General features: G+C 35.1%; 2 long non-coding RNA genes across 10 annotated transcripts in view; one reads left to right on the forward strand and one right to left on the reverse strand.

Annotated features, from left to right (window-relative positions):
- Positions 1–3,692: 3,692 nt before the first annotated feature.
- Positions 3,693–23,165, reverse strand: part of LOC102152190 — an 80,480-nt gene continuing 61,007 nt past the window's right edge. For all 5 annotated transcript variants that reach the window (XR_005361069.1, XR_005361071.1, XR_005361070.1 and 2 more), the window contains 3 exons: positions 6,754–6,785; positions 4,703–4,840; positions 3,693–3,879 (listed from right to left, as the gene is read on the reverse strand). This is a non-coding gene — a long non-coding RNA (uncharacterized LOC102152190). The remainder of the gene's footprint in view (positions 3,880–4,702; positions 4,841–6,753; positions 6,786–23,165) is intronic.
- LOC111096362 overlaps positions 11,277–23,165 on the forward strand; it is a 56,396-nt gene continuing 44,507 nt past the window's right edge. For 3 of the 5 annotated variants that reach the window (XR_005361082.1, XR_005361078.1, XR_005361080.1), the window contains exons 1-3: positions 12,409–12,974; positions 15,233–15,385; positions 16,717–16,881. This is a non-coding gene — a long non-coding RNA (uncharacterized LOC111096362). Of the gene's footprint in view, positions 11,496–12,408; positions 12,975–15,232; positions 15,386–16,716; positions 16,882–23,165 lie in introns of those variants that run through there. The other 2 variants (XR_005361079.1, XR_005361081.1) reach the window with 2 other exon arrangements.

A 23,165-nucleotide genomic window follows, 5' to 3' on the forward strand; every position in this document is an offset into this window, starting at 1 on the left:
TTTAAGATTTCATTTATTTCTTTGACAGAGATCCAGAGCATGAGCAGAGAGTGGGAGAGGGAGAAGCAGGCTCCCCACAGAGCAGGAAGCCCAACTTGGGGCTTGATCTCAAGACTTGGGATCATGACCTGAACCGAAGGCAGACGCTGAACGGACTGATCCACCCAGACGCCCCTCCTTGTGTGTTTTGATAGCTGTGCTCATAATCTCATTTTTCCTTTGCAAGTAGAGGTTGGAGGGGTTCGTTGTGTATATGAAGGGTTGAAATGGCTGCAGTCTCCTATTTTAGATAGTATCTGAGTTCACAGGGCTGCCAGATTATACTTACTCCCAGGCCTTCATGTAGTGTAGTTGTCACAATATCATCTGAGGGACTAACTCTTCCTTTCCACGTCCCAGTGCCAGGAGGAGAGAGCAAGTGAAGGTAAAGCACCTGTTTGGTTAGAAGCTCTTTCAGGGTCACCTTTGCCACTGAAGGAAGAGAGAGTGCATCTGAGCATGTCTGTAGCTGTGAACATTTCATGCATGCTCTACTTCATGTGTCTGCCAGACTACACTCCTGAGATTACCCAACCCACTCTGTGGCTTTACTTTCCATATGAGCTTTTTAGTTGCCATTCTCTTTCTCTGAGACTTTGCCAGTCACTTCACTTCCACTGGCCTTAGTTTTTTCATCTATCAAAATAAGTGATTGAAACAGCTCATCAATAAGATTTCCTCTTTTTGTTATAAAAGACTTTCATCTGCGGTCTCACTCTCATTTTCCCTGCGCCATATCCAAGCATCAAGGCAATAAGGAAACGGAGGTGTGAATTGAAGAAACTCTGCTGGCAGCATATCAGATTCCTAACCATAAAAGTTATTATACCTTGTGCTCTGTGTCAGCTTTTCACTGATCATTACTCATCTATAGATCAATCTTTGCAGTGATGCTTCTTGGAACATAAAATACCACAAAACATCTGTTAATCTAAAAAATGTAGAGTAGGATTCTAAAACTCGGAATTCAAACTGGGAATAGATGACCCCCCCACCAAATGTTGCTTGGTGTGATGAAGCAGCAGGAACATTTCCTGGTCTCAGGGCTGAATGTGGGGGTTGGGCACGGCAGTGCTGTTTTCCACTGTGGAGGGTGAGCAGGTGTGAGCAAAAAGGGGAGTTTTAAAGTATTTTCAGTTAAAAAAATATAAAATGAGATGAAAATTTGATAGCAAAACATTTAGAATATATCATAAAGGCTACATTTTGAGAAAAAAACCCTGTTGCAAAGAGAAAAAAATTTCCGATTTAAAAATAATGTAAAACTGCTTGAATATAAAAATAACACACACACATACACACACACACACTTTACTTTAAACTTAATGGGGGTGAGAGTGCATTGATATATTCCAATTCTTGATGATTAAATGTAATACTCCTGGCAGAAATAAATGTGTGTAGAGATTATTTTAAAAAATGGAATTTTTCTCAGATTATTTTTATCTTCTGTTTGCTTAAGTTTTCTCACCTCATACATGAAGACTTGCAGTTCAAATGATGATACCAACTATGAGCATCAGAATACAAGATTTCAAGTAATTTAAAATGAAATACAAAGAACAGAATGAAATCCTCTTTAGTATTATTAGAAACCTACAATATAAGACCCAACAAAAGAGAACGAAGAGCAAAGGAAATAGAGATGGGATTAAACAAAAAATCCACAGATGAAGACACATAATGTCAAGCTTACCCCTGAAATGAGAACTGACACATCAATATCGCTGGAAAAGGTAAAGGTAATTTCAGTGTCTCTAAACATATAGAGGCACCGCTAGAAAAAAGTCAGAAAGATCTTTATCAACAGTAGTTGCAGTACTTTGTATGCATTGTGGGACTTTTTTTTTTTTTTTTTTTTTTTTTAAAGTAAGGCCTGCCAGCTATTCACAGTCTCTGTGACATGAGTATCATTTAGAAAAGTAAAATAGGCCTTGGAAGTGCTGGTCTCAGAAGACAGTTTATACACAGATTATCATTTAAATGTTTTTTTTTTTTCCTCTGCTCTCAAAAAAAAAAAAAAAAGTGGTGCACAGTAGGTGGCTGAAGGAAAAAAAAAGAATAAAGATGAAATATTATCATCTTTCAGAGGATAGATATAGTCAATATTTAGTGAGTCCCATTATCTAATCTTTGATCTTTCTCTCTACTCTTAACTTTTCCCCTCTGTTTCATTATTAGTTTCTAAAAAGATTATGATAAACCAACTCTGATTTTGTTTCTCCTCTTGCTATTTTGTCAGAGGAAGCGATACTTTTTAAGTAGGTTTATGGTTATCCTGGTCACTTTTAATCTTTCTGCATGTGGAACAAACACTTCACACAACTCACATTTCTAAGGTTCAGGACTACAGAATTCATTACGTTCACTTAATATTTATATCAGTCGAGGTACAAAGACAAGCAGCATCAAGATGAGTGATGTAGAATAAGTGATTTAATTTAGTACAGAGGTTGGATCTTAAGCAACTGTGGGAGTTGATGGAAAAATTCCTGCAGGTTAATGTCTCTGTGACCAGTGTTAAACCTAAGTCATTGTGGCTTAGGCCGACAGTAATAAAAAAGAAAACTTGAATATAGAAAAGAGTAAGGGCAAAATGGAACCCAAAAGAAAGAAACAGAATTCACACCTGTCTTGTACTATCTCCAACTCTGATGTGATGTGTGACCTGTTAAGAAAACTTCTGTTCCTCATCTCAGAGCTACACATGCACTTGGCATAGGACTCAGAGAAGTTGGCAGGAACTGAAGGTCCAGGTGCTTCCTTACACCAAGAAGATGAGCCATAGAATTAGTGACAACACATCAGAGCTATTGTAGCTCCCCACACAGGTCTTCAGAGTATGAAAAGATACAGTTCCTACTTCTCTTTGCTTTCCAGATAATTTTTTAACACTTCTTATGACAATGCTAACACAGAACCACACAGTGAAGGGAATTTGGGGTAACACAGTCCCGGATTAGCCAAATTAATACAGTGTGAATTCACTCAAGTCCACTCCTTGGTGAATTTCCATCTACAGATTCTTTTAACCAAATGACTTCCAAATAGAGACAAGAACAAGCCATGACTTTGCCTAACATGCTGAAAGCACTCCTTCCACAACTGAAAATATGCTAACAATGTCTGCCAAAAGTCAATTTTTTTCCAAAAGAAAGTTCTTCTAGATGAGTCATAGTCTTATGTATCTTATAACTTAAAACACTGTGATTACAAGAAAAACTACTATTAACATGACTTATGTTAGATGGAAGGGGGATGGGAGAGGGGAAGAAAAAAATAGATTCATATATGCATAGACATAATATCACATTGAGGATGAAATACTCATAATTATTGCAATGCATGCCACTAATCAAGATTTCTTGCAGGTGGGTTGTACCAAATCCTCACTCCTGAAGGATCTAGGTCATTAGAAATCTGTAAGATTAGATTGTGATAGTTTTCTCTTAACTTTGATCAGAAGACATGGGAATTCTAAGATGCACCTGGGGCAATCAGCTGCCTTCCAGATATATCCCTTCTGCCCCATATTGTACAGCAGCCACCCAATACTCCTTTGTAGTCAGGGTAAATTACTCCAACCCTGACTTTCTTTACCTGATTGTTTTTTCTCTCTCTCCCTCTCTCTCAGCATTAAGACACAAAGCAACTATTTGAAGTTTCAATTCTAAGTTTAATGAAACTATTGGTTTATCCCCTAATGGAATTATTTCCCCTTGGGAACTAGAACCTCTAAGACCCATTAAAGTTCAGAGTTGCATGGATAGGAAACAAACATTTTTACAGGGGCTGAGAGTAAGAAAGACACCCTTTAACTCTTGGACTGGCGAATCATGGCTATGGAAAGAAAAAAAAAAACATCATAAATTAGTCTCTGATCTAAGACATATCCTGGACAACATTACCACAGTGCACCAACATAACATATTACTATAAGACAGTTCATTGTTCTACCAGACAACCTGTTTCAAGATGGGTAAAATGAAGTGAATTCCATGAACATGGCCACATTACTGCCCTTCAGTTGCTATAAAATTCTGTTTGAGTATCATGTATTAAGCTTCTGTAAGTCCATGGACTTAGCAAAAGTATCATGTGCAAGGATGGCAAATCCAGATCCTGAGTAAGTGTCTATTCAAGTGAAACAAAACAAAGCAAAACAAAAAGCCTGATGATTTTTCCATGATAGAAGTAATCCAAATATAATCAATACAATACATGAGGCTTGGCTATTTCTTTTAGGGAATGGAGCCACAATGGATCTCAGTGTTGGCCTCTTCTTTTGGCAAGTTAGCCACTTAGCGATAGTTTTAGTCTGGTTGCCTTTAGCAAGTGTAAGACCATGGTACTGAGCCTGTATTTGCACTCTATCCCTGATACCAAGACCACTTTATTCATGAGCTCACTGGGGAATGACCAGGTTGTCTGAAGTAACAGGCTGACTGGTATCCACAGAATGGGTCTTGCTATGCACAAAATTATATGAATTCTTCTCTGCAAAGAGATTTCTATTTGGTGAGCATTCACATGAAGCACAAATATCCTCATGCTCTTTGATCATTCAAAGAGGTCTAGCTACATAAATATTCCCCAGTCATTCATCTCACCAATTTTCAATTACCTTCCTTAAAATCTATGACCATTTAGCCAAACTACTAACCTTGCTTATGAATATCTGTTGATCTCTAACTCTGGCATCTCTTCTTCCAGGAAAAATGAATCAAGCACACTGCTTTAAGCTCTGTCTACTGAAAGGATCTTCCATCGTTATTGTCTTCAAGGCCATCCTGTAACTGGGCTTCGGGATAGCAGACAGCAGACATCTATTTTTGTGTAATACATATTGTCCAGTATAATTTATAAACCAAGATTTAAATTTAATTTAAATGGTTCTGTGCCCATGAAATGGCATAACCAAGGAATTGGTTAAGTAATCAAAATCCTGTATAGTAGTGACTCAAGTCAGATTTCTATTCACCAGACCTAAACTTTTCAACTCATACAAATCAGTGAGATCTTTAGTAGTCTGTCCATCTGTGGAAACATGACCCATCAATGCCAAATATATCTGCAGATAAGATTATTAGATTACTGCTTTATCTCTATTTCCCATTAAGTTAACAGCACCTACGTCTTTGATAATTTACAGCCTCAACCTGGTTACAGCCACTTTGGGATCTCATCATCCCTACTGCATTAAGGGACCTTGGTTTGATAGTAGCAATTCTCATTTTTCATTTCTAGGCTAAAATGAATAAAAACAACAGCTCTTTGGGGTGCCTGGGTGGCTCAGTTGGTTAAGCACTGGACTCTTGATTTCAGCTCAAGTCATGATCTTGTGGGTCATAGGATAGAGTCCTACATTGAGCTCTGAACTCAGAGAAGAGCCTGCTTGAAGATTCTCTCTCTCTGCCCCTTCCCACCTTGTGTGCACACTTGTAAGTGCTGTCTCTCTCAAATAAATAAATAGGTCTCTAAAAAACAAAAACAAAACAGCTCTTCAATAATAAAGAGCTATAACATAGCTCTTCAAAGCTTTCCTCATGAAAGAGTAGATTCTGGACCCTTCTAGGTGATATACTAAAGGAATAGTAGGCAACTTTTACTTCATAAGTCATATCTAACATTCTAATCTCTCTAAGCCTTTGGATAACTTCCTCTACAATATACTCAGAAAGCTCTGGTATTTAAATTTTCTCTAGCATAGGTGTAGGCCACATTTGGGTCCATATGTCCGTCATCATCAAACTATTAGATCTATTCCTTTCTATTTGAGCTAATAATTCAACTAAGAATCTTACATCAATAGATTCAGCCCAATCAAATATTATACTCTTTCCAACTGAACTCAAGACCCTTGGGACCCATTTTCTCATATTTTCCCCCAGATTCCTGTCTATATAGATTAGGAAAGTAATGCAATTATCTTGGTGTATGTCATAGTATTAACTGTTCATACTTTTTAATTCATCTTCTGGGACCAATTGGAACTTAAGTCTAGTTGTATATCTACAAGCTATCTTCTGAGGAGGATAGACAGTGCCTTAGAAAGACACATTATGAGATTCAGGCAAAGACAGATTCACTTCCTAAAATAGAGGGGATGTCTACTCTTACTATCAAATGAGGCTCAGTAAAATTTAGGGGACTAAGGTCCCCAGTTTCATAAAAATCTGCCTTCATGTTCCATTCCAATTTTCAGAAACTAAGTCTTTCCAAACCAATACCCTTTATCTAATATAAGAGATCCTATAAGCAGACGAATTCAAGTTGCATTGTAATTCCCCTATCTGCAGGAACAGACTTTGGTTTAGTTTTCAGAAATCTCAACCATGTAGCTATAAGAAATGAGAATTTCTTACAGGGTAGTCTTTGAGTTCTTCTAATCCCTTGAACTGGAGTGAAAGATTTATGACCCTGAGCTCATGATTTTATTTCTACAAGTTCTCCACTGTGTTTATAAGTTAACAACCAACTCAATTTTACTGTTTATTTTCACTGAAGTGTTTCATAGTAGCAACTACTTATCATGCCTTCTTTCTCCTTTCTCTTCCTAGGTGCTTAAATACAGTTGTCTACAGGTGATAATTTTAAGTAACCGTGTCACCACTGTATGCCAAGACTACCAGTGCTTGCTTTACAAAAGGAAGCAATAAAAGATAGAAACTGAAGTAGTTTGGAAAAATCATACTTTAATGTTTTTATTCTTACCGTTAAGTCGACCACAGGAGGTAGGGAGCCTCCTAAAAAAGCAAAATAGAATTCTTTACTTAAGATTATTCATCCCAATGCACAACTGACTTATTTCTCATGAAAACAGAACATTCAGATAGACTACTGATTAGTTTAGCTTGCTTTATCAACTAGAGAGATCAACCTCCCGGCACTTATTTTTACCCTCAAATAAAATAATCTCTTTCATGTGTTAATTTTTGTGTCAGCTTAGTCTAAACATATCATGAAAAGTAGACCTTGCATCCTTTACCAGTTAAGAAAAAAAAAAAAAAAAAAGCCACGTGGTCCCAACTGAATCTAACTAGAAAGAAGCTGCTAGGAAAGTCATAGGGTATTTCCTGTTAAGTAAAACTGGTATCCCTATTGCCTGGAGTCATAGAGTCAGTAAGCACTTGCATTTTCAAATATAGTATTTAGGGAGACCATGGATTTTCAAACTTTGAAATGGCCATAAATTAAAAAAAAGAAAAAAAGAAAAAAAAGAAAAGAAAAGAAAAAAGAAAAGAAAAGAAAAGAAAAGAAAAGAAGGAAGAAGAAAAAAGAAAGAGAAAGAAAGAAATTAAGAAAGAAAGAAAGAAAGAAAGAAGAAAGAAAGAAAGAAAGAAAGAAAGAAGAAAGAAAGAAAGAAAGAAAGAAAGAAAGAAAGAAAGAAAGAGAAAGAAAAGAAACAAAACAAAACAGTAACAAGATTGACACCAGTCAGGAAAGTCTTCAAAACAGAATGATCTTTTGGCAGCACTGTCAGTTTCACTGTTCTGAAATAAATGGGGGTCTACTGCTAAGATGCCAGAGAAACACTTCATTACCCCCATGAGTCCTGGATGAGTGAGGTTTGTATGCACGAATTGATGGGTGGAGTACACTGGATATTGCTCTGTTTACTGTTAAATTTCTAGCAGCATAGTAAAATGCCAGCTACAGAGTCTTTGATGCAGCCAGCAGAATAAGCAAGGATAGTTTGGGACACAGAGAAATTCTACTGCCTGTTGTTATTCTCCACTGGCTCAGAACAGAAGAAATCAGTTAGAAGTCAGAGGGGAATTGAAGTACCAAATTTCATTTGGTTTCAAAGTTGGGGAAAAAAATAGTGTTAGTCACACAGAGAGGAAGAACATATAGAATCCAAAGTGGTCACACACAAAAAACTCTTGGAAGATTAGTGAGGCCAATGGAGATGAGGGCCACTAGGCACCATTAAGAGGATATTTTGTCTGAAAGTAGAGGTATATAATTTCAAGTGTTCTAAGCATGAAAATAAACTTAAGTTTTATTCATATGAAGTCAAAGTCAACTACTGGATAAAAAAAACAAAACAAAACAAAACAAAACAAAAAAAACCTTCAATATGACATCTCCAAAGAATACGTATACCAAGAATAACTGAAGAAGCAGGTGGTTCCATGGAAGAAACAATTTCATATTTTTTGACAGGTAGTATAGATGTTAAGGTCCCTGATTCTAGAGTCAGGTTTTAATCCTGAGTTTTAATCCTGAATATAACTCCTACATGACCTGGGCAATTACCTTAACTTCCCTATACCTCCAGTTTCCCATAAGAAATACTGGTTATATGGTCCTTTAAGAGTTATTCTCAAGGTTAAATAAGCAAATACATATAAATTACTTAACTCTGTTTATAGTAAATATACTCTAACTCTTGCCTCTGTTTAGACCCAAATGTTAGTATTTATGTAAATAGATAGGATTGATTTTCTTGCACTCCATTTGCTCCTAAATCAGAAGATTTCTTGGTTAAATATTTTAGTGAAGTATAGATTGATGCTTTCCTGCATCTTAGTAACATTCGCATAAACCTCAGGAGGCACAGGCAGCTGATAAGCAGCAAAAGAGTAGAAGCAAACTTTTCAAGAAGTCATTGCCCAGTTACCAGTATAGAAATTCCCTCTACTACTACCTTAAAAATCTTGCATCTGTCACTCAGAAGACATTCAATGTCCTCCTAGTCAAGAAATACCTGACACTTCAACAAAATATCTTCAATTTTGATCTTCCCTTTTGAGAAGTATTTTATACTATCTAAGCTAGGGTACAAAATAACCTTTTTAATTAGTTTTTTGGAATAAATGCTTGCTATGCCCACAGTGAATAAGTCTCAGGGAAGGTATTTGTATAACAATACTACTGTGTACCTGAGTATTTACTGGATTGAGAAGTGAGGCTTCAAACATTTCAGATGTAATGGTACCTGAAGAGAATTCTTCAATCCAGGACTTTAAATATAACACAAAGGTTTACTGACAAATACTGAGTTCATACTCAGTAGTAGAATCCTATTCCGGGGGGGGCGGGGGGCACGTGGGTAGTCCAGTGGTTGACCGTCTGCCTCCTGCTCAGGTCGGGATCCCTGAAGTCCTGGAATCAAGTCCTGGGATCGAATCTCACATCAGGCTCCCCATAGGGAGCCTGCTTCTGCCTCTGTCTATGTTTCTGCCTCTCTCTGTGTCTCTTGTGAATAAATAAATAAAATATTTATTTAAAAAATCCTATGATGAGTACTATGTACACATACATATTACAGAGCTGCACTGCCCAATATAGCAGCCGCTAGTCCTATGGGGCTACTGAATACTCCTAAAAGTGGTTAGTCCAGTTAAAATGTGTTCTAGAGGCACCTGGGTGCCTCAGAAGGTTAAGTATCCAACTGTTGGATTTAGCTCAGGTCATGATCTCATGCTTGTGGGATTGAGCATCAGGACTCTGAGCTCAGTGTGGAGTCTGCTTCACATTCTTTCTCCCTCTTTTTCTGCCCCTCCCCAATTGCACTCTCTGTATCCTCTAAAATAAATAGAAACTTTTTAAAAGTGCATTAAGTGTAAAATACAATTCAGATTTTGAAGACTTCTTCCAAAAAATGGAAGTAAGAAATCTCGGGTGCCTGTGTGGCTCAGTGGGTTAGGGGTCTGCCTTTGGCTCAGGTCACGATTCCCAGATCCTGGGATTGAATTCCACATTGGGCTTCCTGCTCAGGGGGAGCCTCCCTCTCCCTTAGCCCTTCCCCCCAGCTCATGATCTCTGTCTCTCTCTCTCTCTCTCTCAAATAAATAATAAATATTATTTTTTTTAAAAAATCTCAATTTTTACTATTTATTGCATATTGAAATAATATTTTCTTCATGTCAGGTTAAAAATATGTTGTTAAAATTAACTTCTTTTTACTTTTTCTATAATGTGGCTATTAAATTTAATAGCATGTATATAGTCATCACTATATTTCCATTGTGCAGTGCTGTTCTGAAGGATAAAAAGCAGATTTTGACAGCAATTATAATTTCTCTTTCACTTAAGGATTTAAAAAAACAATACTTAAATATTACAGCTAAGAATGTGATTCTTCAATTCTCTCTAACCTGAAAAATCTTTTCTTCAATTATTTCTATATTTACATTATCTTTAAAAGACCAGTTTAGGGATCCCTGGGTGGCGCAGTGGTTTGGCGCCTGCCTTTGGCCCAGGGCGCGATCCTGGAGACCCGGGATCGAGTCCCACGTCGGGCTCCCGGTGCATGGAGCCTGCTTCTCCCTCTGCCTGTGTCTCTGCCTCTCTCTCTCTCTCTGTGACTATCATAAATAAATAAAAATTAAAAAAAATAATAAAAAAATAAAAGACCAGTTTACTATCTGAAAAATAGGTAGAAAAGAACTGTTTTAAATCTTTACTGATGGAAAAGCAAAACAACTTTATTGGCAGGATAGGCTATTTTCCACTTGAAGTTGGAGCTGAACACCTAATTCCTCCATTCATGAATACTAGAATATTTCTGTAAAACAAGTTAGTTCTTCCCAGTAGAGAAAGCCTAGGAAGCCTTCTATTTACCATTTCTGTCATCATTGTTACAGTTTTATCATTACAGCTTAATCATCTCCTACAAATGGAAATCCACCCTCCCTACTCCCGTCCCCTCCCAGGGGCATTATTTTAGTTTGCTTTCTTCATTTCCATTTTACAAAGTAGTCTAATCTGGTCCTCCTGGAAATCTCCCTTTATATTTCTAGATGTTTGCTTTTGCTTTTGTTTTCAAACAACTAAAAAGTTACAGAAAATTTGTAAGAATAGAACATTTCCATTAGATATTTTTCTGGAACATACATACATACATAAATTAATATTTTTCTGAAACCATGTGTGGATACATTGCCAACATAATGTCTCATCACTCTTGAATATTTAACTATGATTTTCTATATATAAGGTGACTGCCTTATAAAACTGCAGCAACACTATCAAAATCAGTTAATTATCATTGCACATGAGACAGGCTTTATTTTCTAAAGATGACTAAAACCTAATCTCTCTTCCATCTCACATGTTCTTTTTATAAAGTGAGCTTCACATTTCTCCCATCAAATTTGTGGTTTCAGCCTAAAAAAAGGAGAAAGTGGGAAAGTCTTTATTTACTGTCCTTGCATCTGAGTAACTTCTGAGGCTAAGTCATAAATGATGATAGAACTTCCGTATGATTCTCTCCGGATACTCACTATTGGAACCCAGCTACCATAGTGTGCCGAAATACAAGCCTAACATGGAGGTCTGGGTTCTGAGCCAATAGCCAGAATCAACCACCAGGCAAGTGAATAACATAACAAATGATTCTTGCTTCCAGCCAACAAGTGTTTTCAGCTAGACGACTCTCTGGTTTCATGGAGTAGAAAGAAATTATCTTCACTGGGCCCTTTCTAAATTCCTAACCCACAGAATCTGTAAGCATGATACAATCATTATTATTATAATTTACACCATTAAATTGAGAATGTTTTCATATGCAATAGATAACTAGAATAATACATCATCATCATCCAATCCTCAAACCCCATTCAAGTTAGCCAATCATTGTCCTAAACAAATCTGTTCTAACAAAGAATTCAGTTCAGAAATAGAGTTACATTCATTTATTAACCTCCTTCAATCTGGAACAATTTCTCGGTGTCTCTTTTCATGATCTTAATGTTTTTAAAGATTATAGGCCCAGGGGTGCCTGGGTAGCTCAGTTGGTTAAAGGTCTTACTCAGTTTCAGCTTATGTTATGATCTCAGGTCCTGGGATCAAGCCCCTCACTGTGCAGGCTCAGCCCAGAATCTGCTTGCCCCTCTGCCTCTGCTCCTCCTTCACATCCTCCTCCCCCACCCCACTCACATTTTCTCTCTCACACTCAAATAAAAATAAATAAATAAATAAATAAATAAATAAATAAATAAATAAATAAATAAAATCTTAAAAAAAAAAAAAAGACTACAGGACCCACTATTTTACAGAATGCCCTTACACTTAGGTTTGTCTGAGATTTCCTTTTGATATGATTCACATTTTGTATCTTTGGCATGAATACTGCAGGAGTGATGCTGTGTTTTTCTTTTGCATTCATATCATCTAGTACATAAATTCAATTTGTTCTAATACTAGTTATATTTACTTAGATGCTCAGTAAAGGTGTTGTCAGTAAGGTTTACTCTTTTTTTTGTAATTGTGTTTTGTTGGAAGATAATTTGAGATCATATGAATATCCTTTTTCTTTCTTTTTAAGATTTTATTTATTTATTCATGATAGACATAGAGAGAGAGAGAGAGAAGCAGAGACACAGGCAGAGGGAGAAGCAGGCTCTATCCTGGGAGCCCAACGCGGGACTCGATCCCGGTTCTTCAGGACCATGTCCTGGGCTGAAGGCAGACGCCAAAACGCTGAACCACTCAGGGATCCCCGAATATCCTTTTTCTTATCAAATATTTATTTATCCATTTAGTTTTTACATAAGTATGGATCATGGTTTCTTCCTTTATGCTATAGTATGATCCATTATTATTTTATTTATTTTGATATTCAAATTCTCCTAGATTTGATCAACGTGATCCCTTAACTGGTAATAATTATCTGATAAAAATAATTTTATTTCTAGAAAATAAAAATATTTTCTACTTTCTGATACAATAAGATATTTAGGCTCACCTTGTACTTCCCTTCCCTTGCCTTAGGATCAATCATTTCTCCAAGGAGTCCTAAGTCACTTTTAGTGGAGAACAGTGTTTAAAACACAATGTCTGGTCAATAAAGGTGTTTGTGTTTTTTTTTTTTTAAGGTGTTTGTGTTTTATGCTAACCCATATGCGCAGTATCTTTCCTGGCTTTGGCAGTTCTAGTGCCCTTCTGCTGGACCCTAATGCATCTATCCAAGGCTAAAACAATAGGTATTTATGATAGTATCTTTACTTTTTACCCCCTAGTATAAACAAACAGTCCTTTGGTAAATGAGCACTTCCAATATTTTCTCCCAACTCTGTTATTTTAAATGAATAACATTATTTGTTCACTAATTTATAGACACTATAAATCTGTTCAGACCAAAATACACACATACATACTCATTTTATACCCTAGATCATTTCACTGGCAAACTAAAAACTAAACTAAATTAATGTCTGATTAAACACATTTTGAGAATTGAAATCCCAAGAGAATTGTGCAAATCCATTTTATGTGATAATTAACAATGTAAAACCTGAGCCACATAGAATAGTTTGGAATTTTATTTAGATAGTCCCCAGTGTCAAACAAGAGGGAATTAGGTTTATTCAGTGGAATGTTAATTTTCATAAAAGTGCATTTCCACAATTAAGCCATGTTTTCTAACACAATTCAAGATAGGGTTATAGATATAGATAAAATGGTGAAAATTAGATAAATAGTCAAAGATACATTGAATAAAATTTGGTATCAAAGATACATTGAATAAAAAATATATACATTGATATAAAAAATTTGGTCTCCAAAAAAATTTGGAGACACATAGATTTAAGACACATTCTCTATTCTCAAAGAGTGTATTGTCTACTGGGAAAGGTAACCATATAAATAATTATAATAATTAAGTGTGGTAAGGGTGACAATAGTGATAAGCACATGGTGGGGAGACACACAAAAAAGGCTTCCCTACCAATCAGAAAGAGAGGTATTTGGTAAGAAAGGACTATTGCCATCTTCCTCCTTGAATCAGGCCAACCAAGGTAGGAAATCACCTACAGAATATGCTCTTGCAAGCAACTTTCCTAATATGGGAACTGATGGAAACATAGCTAGCAAGTTGGAGAACCAGAAATGTTTTCAAGAGTAGACAAGTTCACAGCAAGGAGAATAATGTCAATGCCTGAGCTGGTCTCCAAAGAGCTACTATTTTCCAATATTAAAAAAAAAAAAACAAAAAACAAAAAACTGATCTTTTAATGCCTTCAAATTAGGACTGTGAATTTTAAATAAATAAATTGATAGAAAAAATAGAGAAAGCAAAAGGAAATTATTTTCTTATTCTCAAAAGTGGCTATTGTACAATACTTACTCTTACCTTCTGCTAACATGACAAATCTTCAGAAAATATCATTTAAAGTTAATTTACTTATATTTCTACACTGGTAGAGTCTATAACATATTGTGTTAAAATAAAAGTTAAATTTATCCTGCTGGCTTTCCATGTTTATGATATAAGGTAGAAAATTATAATTAACTAGTTCTCCAGTTTTCCACTTAAAAATGTATTTCTTTAAGCCACTTACAGATTACTTATAGTCTCAATTTTAAGTTTTTCCATCTTTAAAAAGTGTTGGCTATACTGGCACTGATTATGTTTTAGTGCATTCTAAGATAGTAGGAAGCCATAATGTCTTCCACATTGTGTTAAGTCACAAATTTATTCAAGGCTGTGGATAACTTGTTTTAAACAGTTGTTTCATTTCATTATTCTGAGTCCCAGGACAAACATCATGGGATAAATATACTGTAAATATTTACATTTCTTCACAATAATGGGAATCACAAGGCTAAATCCCTATGTATTGCTCTAAATATTTACCTTCCTATGTTAGTAAATGCACTCAAGGACAAGAGCAATCATTCTCAGTGTTCACAAATAAGAACTGCTTAACTTAGAAAAGTAGATATTTCCTGCATATAACAGAAAAAGGCAGAAAAAGAAACTATGAATTCCATCAGGTTTTTTCCCATATACATATATGTACATTTGTAATTAATTCTATACATAATTATATGCTAATAATATAATTGATTTCATATATACATTTATACTTTAAAATCACAAGTACTCGAGGACATCAAAGGACATCAAACTCCTGCTGCTTGTAAAAGATGTGGCATATAGGAAGTCAGGATAAAGTATATACAGTCCTTAAAAATGAGAATAGAGAGACTTAAGTCATCCTCAGAAAGTATCTCTCACTCCAAGAAATGTCCTGGCAGCAAAGCAAAAAAAAAAAAAAAATTTTTTTCTTCTTTTATTCAGACAGCTGATTAACACTGAAATCACAAAGTCTCTCTCTGATTATATTTACTCTAACAGCTCTTTCTCTGGTTAGTCCCAGTATATTTGACCAACTCCTTTCTTTTCTTTTCTTTTTTTTTCCTTCTTACTTTATTTTGTTTAAATTCAATTTGCTAGCCAAACTGTGGAAGGAGCCATGATGTCCTTCGACAGATGAATGGATAAAGGAGATGTGGTCTATATATAAAATGGAATATTACTCAGCCATCAGAAAAGACCAACACTCACCATTTGCTTTGACGTGGATGGGCCTACTCCTTTAATAAGAAGGTTCTCCATTGTTAAGCCACTTTTTTATTTTTTCCTCCAATCCATTTAGCTCTATTAATTTTCACTTCCTTTCCTGTATAGAGTAATCTTTATGGACTACCACTTCAAATATGTGTTCACATTAATTTTCCCAAATTTTTATAAATCAACTTAAGACTAAACATAAACAGAACTATTTGGCAGGAAAAAGAAAATACAGTGTTGAAAACTCTGTACCTTAAAAATATACTTAAACAATTAAAAGCAGACACAGCTTTGGTGCAATAATATATCCAAATAATAGGGAAGAATTTGTAAAACTGAGTATCACAGATATGTAATTTCCAGCAAATGACAGAAAACAAATTAAGAGAAGGAAATTTTGAATCAGGCTGTAATAGAGACTATATATGTGTATGTCATATTTCATGTATGTCACATCTGGCTTAAGTTTTCATCAAATGTTTACAAAGAAAAATCAAATAATCACATAATCACATAATCTCATATAGTTATAGTGTTTGTAGCTGTTCCCATGTGGGTATGTTTGTGTGGGTGAATGTGTGAATGTGTCTGTGTCTGTATATGTTTTTTTTCTGACTATATAATACACATTATATAAATATGCAGTAAAAGGAACACGTGAGTGAATAAATACAGATAATTTAGAAAACAACAGATATGCTCAAAATCTCCTGAATTACTGTCTGGTACTGCTGGGTAGTGTTTTTTACTCTGGTACACTTTTGTGGCTTTTTGCACTCGAGGCTTTGAGCCCAGGGCTCACAGGCCAATGAAGCAGCACTTCTTAAAAGCTATCTATCACTTGCCCAAGAGCACACCTGTTTGAGTGGTTCACCCATTATTTTCATATAATATTTTGACATTATTTCATGATACAGTTTGACCTTACTATGTTACAGTCATTTGGCAGAACCTTTGTTCCCCAATGCTGTGCCATCGCATAATCCAAATGGTGAACATATATTTTCCTTAGCTGGCCTGCAGACCTGTTACAAATTGACCAAAATGTTTAACCTTAATTTTAAGGATTAAAGCTATTTGTTTTATGTACTTTTATCTGTACTGGTCTTTTAAGGGCTTAGACTAGTCCTTTGGTATTTTTATGCTCAGCACTGGACATAATACAAGAAATATATTAGTTTCCTAAAACATGACTGCTGAATTGCACATCCCTGAGAACTAAGTTGTTGGTTCACTCTTCTCCATATGTCATTTTAAAATCAATACTATATTGATGTGAAATTGAATAAAATAATATACGGTATAGATATTACCATAGTAAATAATTAATTTTTCATTGATTTTTCCATACCATTATTATAATAAAGCCACAGATTTCTATTGAGTATCTATCTGCTTTCTGGCAATTCCCACTTGGCATACTGGGTTATAATGTCAACAAAATCTTGGATCTGTGCCCAAGGAGCTCACAAGTCTTGTGAGGGAGTATAGTCAGAGGGTGACCATAACTCAATGTTTTATCTGAAATAGAGGTAAGTACAAAAGCATACAGAATGTACTCTGATTCATTTCTATAAAAAGGAATAAAGACTGGTTTCCAAAAGAAGATATACCTAAAAAAAAAAAAAAATGAGATATTTCTGTGCTTACAGTCTAACAAAATGGCCTGCAATAAAGACATGTTTAATTAATTGTTGACTTTAAGCTAAACTTTTTACAATATATTATGATTCCACTATTTTTTTTCCTTCATGTTCTTCTGGACTGAAAAACAAAACCAAAAACAAAAATCATCTTCCTTTATATTTAAATTAACCAGGAATGGTTTAAATTCAAAACAGCATGTTCTGTCTCTAAACTATGAATGTCTTCTTTTTTTTTTTTTTTTTGAATGTCTTCTTTTAAATGTGTAAAATAATTTGTGAAGTAGGATGGAATTTGAGATTATTTTAAAGGACAGCTCAAGAAAATATTAGAATGAAGTTAATCTGAAACTTCTATCATATAGAAATTGCTTGAGAAAATATAAGTATGACGCCATTAGTTTGTTAATCTCATAGTTACCGCATCAATTTAAGTAAAACTGAGAAATAATCCTGCCCTCTAGTGGTGCTTAATAAATGTCAAAATATACTGAAAACACCATTTTCTTGGTACAGCCAATTCCGAATTTACACATATTTGAGTAGAAAACACTAAAACCTTATATTTTGTATTAACAAATAGGTGTGCTTAAACTAACTGTTTTGAATGTTGTGTGGGACATTTCATTTCCTTAGAAATTAAGCAAAACAAATTTTGTTACATAAGAAATATTCCACCCTGCCTGTGCTCGTGAATGGTATTACCAATATTAAATTAGATTATTTGATGGATTCTCTTTCCATTTGAATTTTGACAAAAAAATTACCATCTAGGGAAAATTTACAAAGTCTGAACGTTTCCTTATTCAACCACCTACCAATTTATATCACCATCCAGTTTTCCCCATGCCCTCAACAAGCTCTCATCATGTTGTTTATCTCTGTTTAAAGGTTAGAGAACCCACATCTCTCTTGCTGACATAGGACTCTAAAGGAATGCAATTATCACAACTAACTAGTTTATTCTTGTAATGTCTTATTCTTGATTATATGTTAGATGACATTTAAAATACATTTATTCTGGGGATCCCTGGGTGGCTCAGCGGCTGTCTGTCTGCCTTTGGCTCAAGGCGCCATCCTGGAGACCTGGGATCGAGTCCCACATCGGGCTCCCGGTGCATGGAGCCTGCTTCTCCCTCCGCCTATGTCTCTGCCTCTCTCTCTCTCTCTCTGTGACTATCATAAATAAATTAAAAATAAAAAAAAATAAAAAATAAAAAAATAAATAAAATACATTTGTTCCAGACTTCTAAGAAAAACAATATTTTCTACAAGTAAACATAGCATAATTGTACACACAGAAATTATAACACAAAAGAAGATACACGGGTATTGAAATATAAAGACATAAATCCTAAAATTTAGACTACTTGCATTTTTTAAATCTGCACTTATTTTTACATATGATTGACATTAAAAAATCAAAACTAGCTTATAGTTATAGAAACATAGTAAAAACTATTAGGTGTTTCAGAAACAACTATTTAAACAATGAATGAATGTTTGAAAGAGATTTATTGACTTAGTCAAGGTTGTACAGTTGGTTGGTTGGTTGGTTTACTGAAAGCCAGAACTCCATGGCAAAATATGTTTTTACTTATTGTTCAACACTACTTCTAATTTACCAACATACCTATAAATATGATTTTCTATGGTTCAGAATCTTGTCATGCCCACATCCTAATCCTGAGAATCTCTAACTATGCTACTTTACAAGAGCAAAAACTGAGGCTCTTTGAGATAGGAAGATTATCCTGGATTATCTAGGTAGGCCCAACATAATCACAGTGTTCCTTATCAGAGAAAGTCAGGAATGTCAAAGTCAGAGAGGGAGATGTGATGACAAAGCAGAGAAGAGAGAGATTTGAAGACACTGTCCTTGAAGATGGGGTCACAAGTCAAAGAATGCACCTGGTGTCTATAAAGTGGAAAAGGAAGGAAACATTCTCCCCTAGAGTCCCCAAAAGATTCAGTCCTGAAAACCATTGTATACTTCTGACCTCAAGAACTGCAATAGATCTGTGTCATTTTAAGCAACTAATTTTATAGTAATTTGTTATAGCAACAATAAGAAGCTTAATAAAACCCAATTAGATTCTAAATTCCATGAAGTCTGGGGGAATTTCTTCTCTTTTCCCTGTCTCATTGACTATCGAAGTATGGTGCCTGAAATCGCAATTTCAGAATCATCTGAGGCTTTAACAACAATGCACATTAACCCATTCTAACCTCAAAAGGCTTATCATAGCCACCATGGGAGGGGCTCAGAAATCTCTGTTTTCAGAAGCCCCGTAAGTGATAAGTGCAAAGTTTGTGAACCACTGACTTATATAAAGCATATCTTTCTCCTAGTACAGGGATGAACACAGACTGGAGAAATAAACATACACTTTAACAAATGTAACTGAATTATAAAACTGACAATACCTTGACTCTCACTCCACAATATGATTGATAGACTTTTACAATTTAAGTGTTTCAAAGACTTCTTCAAGGAAGAAATAGGGACATAACCCCTCCCTACAACCATGCACTTCCCCTTCAAACAACATATGGTGTAAGAATGAGGTTGAGTCTAGAATTGGCAAAGTAGTCTAAATACTTCCTAATCTGCCAAAAAAAAAAAAGATTTGAAGCAAGAACAGATAATCTATTTCATTAATAACATATTAGTTTATTAAGTCAAAAATTAATATTCTAAAGAATAATACCAATCTGGTTCTCTCTCTTTTTTTTTTTTTTACTACATAGATATATGTGAAAATATTCTCTGTAAAACATTCAACCAAAATAAATAGGGCAAACTAAAAATAACTCTTTTATTACTCATCACTTTCCCAGAATCCTCACCCTGGATGTAACCATCCCTAACAGTTTTACAGTTTTGAGTGCACACTTAGGCTTATGGATTTATATAAAAGTTCATCATACATCCATACAATGACTCTCCCACCCAAATGAACACACTCATATTTGTGAGTCTATTATCTCTACATATGTAACATAGAGATTATATATGAAGAAAAATAATTTTAGAAGTAAATAGAATATGTATATATGTATATCTGTATATGCACATACTAGTCATACACAGAAATAAGATATATATATCTTTTGTCTTGGTGTTTTTCTATTTTAGAACACTTATGTGTATTTTATTTGTTTTATGGACTTAAAAAAGAGTGGGCACTCTAAAGTTTGTTTTACCTATCACCAATGATGCACATTTACATTTTCCAAGTTCTCATAGCTTTGTAAACACATACACACATATTTACATATACATAAATACATATACATTGTACCAATGGAATGTAACATGTCAGTGAATTGCTGTGATCAGAATTATGTCATCAAGTCCTAACACACAATACCTGTTTACTAAATGTCTTAAATAAATGAAGGGCTGTATGATCCAACAGTAACAGAGTATAGTAGTGTCACCACATTCTTACCAGTATTATTATTTAGCAAACGGGACATTAACCTAATATATGGTTTAAATGGATTACTGGTGAGAGTGGAACAAGTTTCCTTATTTTTATGTGTAAATATATTTTTCACGTCAAATTGTTCATACATTTTGTTCTTATATATACTAAGAGTTTATTTATTTTAGTTTTCAGATAGATTGATTCTTGTATGTAATAAGCAAATTGGTCACTTGATGTTTTGAACAGTACACAGTCCCTTCAGGAAGCATAAGGTTTTTCTTTTGGAAGTGTTTTCAGTAATTGCTGTGTTACTTTCCACCTGTCACAATAACTTGGAAGATACTTAACATGACCAAGCTTAAGAAAAGAAATACCTAAGACTAGGTGGATATTCAAGCCTCTTTTCTCCACATATTCCAAAATGAGGACAAATAATTTACTCTTTTTGATTTGGGGAATCAGTCAAAGGCCCAATGAAATAAATATAAATCTCCACAGCAAAGGAAACAGTCAACAAAACTAAAAGGCAACCTATGGAATGGGACATCTTTGCAAGTGACTTTATCAATAAACAGCTAGTATTCAAGATCTATAAAGAACTTTTTCAAACTCAACACCCAAAAAAACAATCAAGAAATGGGCAGACATGAAAACACATTTCTCTAAAGAAGACATACACATGCCCAACAGATACATGGAAAAAATGTTCCACATCACTTGGAATCAGGGAAATACAAATCAAAACCACGATGAGATACCACCTCACACCACTCAGAATGGTAAAATTAACAAGCCGGGAAATGACATTTGCTGGCAAGGATGTGGAAAAAGGGGAACCCTCTTACACTGTTGGTGAGAATGCAAGCTGGTACAGCCACTCTGGACAATGGTACAGGGGTTCCTCAAGAAGTTAAAAATAGAGCTAACCTACAATCCAGTATTTGCACTACCACTTTATCCCAAAGATATGACTGTAGTGATCTGAAAGGGCACCTGCACCCCAATGTTTATAGCAGCAATGTCCACAATAGCCAAACTGCAATGGAATATCAGCCATCAGAAAGGATAGATACTTCCATTTACAGTGACCTGTATAGAACTGAGGGTATAATGCTGGAGTGAAATAAGTCAGTTGGAGAAAGACATTTATCATATAGTTTCACTAATACGTGGAATCTAAGGAACAGTGCAGAGGATCATAGAGAAAGTGAGAGAAAATGGAATGGGAAATCATCAGAGAGGAAAAAACACATGAGAGACTCTTAACTCTAGGACACAAACTGCGGGTTGCTGGAATGGAAGGAGAGGTTATGGGGTAATTGGGTAATAGGCACTAAGGCGGGCACATGATGTGATGAGTACTGGGTGTTATATGCAACTGATAAATTATTGAACACTACATCTGAAACTGTTTAAATAAAAAAAAAGAAAGAAATATAAAGCTGGAAATGTAAAACCTATTCAGCAAATGCGAAAATTTCTACTAGGATATTTTAATCTGTAAGAAAATTGAAAGCATTACTTTTCAGTCAGATAAAAACACCTTCAGAAAGATTAAATGAAACTGAGGAAAAAAATGCATTTTAATTACTTGGATTCTGCTAAACAGAGAAAAAGAGTTTCACTTGGGGAAGTCAGCCAATATTTTACAGAATATAGAAAAGTAATGCAATTCATACTGCCATAGATATGATTTAAAACTGTTAAGAGTCTAAATATGAAACCAAACTAGATGCTATTTGGAAGATGGGCTAATTCAGGAAGGTCTTTTGGCATAATTAGGAGCCATTATTTCTTATTTCTTCAGATTTGATTCCATTAGTAAAGTGAAATTCACATTGTGTTAACACATTCAGAAAAGCAGGGAACCACTGAGGGGAGTGAGAAGTAAATACAAACCATCTGGGCATAGTCATATTTTCTAAATAATTATATCCATAATAAGAATTACTAAGAAATTATACAGATCTTCCTTGACTTACAAGGGGGTTATGTCCCAATAAACTCATCATAAGTGAGAAATATCAGAAGTCAAAAGTGCATTTATATACCTAATATACTGAACATCATAGCCTAACCTACTTTAAATGTGCTCAAAACCTTTACATTAGCCCACAACTGGGCAAAAACATCTGACATAAAGCCTATTTTATAATAAACTGATGAAAAGCTCACGCAACTTAATGAATACTGTATTGACAGTGAGAAACAGAATGGCTGTGGGGGTCCAGAACGGTTGCAAGTGTGTCGGTTGTTTACCTCGTGATTGCATGGCTGACTGGGAGCTACAGCTGCTGCTGCCCGCATCACAAGAGTATTACACTACATATAGCTAACCTGGGAAAGTATCAATATTCAAAATTCAAAGTATGGTTTTTACTGAGTGCTTACCACTCTCACGTCATTGTAAAGTTGTAAAATTGTAAGTCAAACCATCGTAAATTGGGAACCATCTGTATTTATCTTAATTGTATCTTCAAAATCTCTCCTCTTTCCAAACAGGAGAAGGAGGACAAAACCCACACAAATTAGTGTTTTCTATTTTTCAGTATCTTCACATATCTATATGCTTAAAACCCATTAACTACTGTGATGTGTTGATGTACTAAGTAAGTGATACTTAGGATATTAAAATTTCTCTTAAATGACATGGCAGTACCAGTTTCTAGAAGGAAAAGCAAAGAAAGGAAGAAGAGAGACTGTATTCAGTCCAGGAGTGAGGGAGGAAGGGGTAAGTAA

The sequence above is a fragment of the Canis lupus genome, chromosome 6 (assembly GCF_011100685.1).
Source record: "Canis lupus familiaris isolate Mischka breed German Shepherd chromosome 6, alternate assembly UU_Cfam_GSD_1.0, whole genome shotgun sequence".
NCBI lineage: Eukaryota > Metazoa > Chordata > Mammalia > Carnivora > Canidae > Canis > Canis lupus.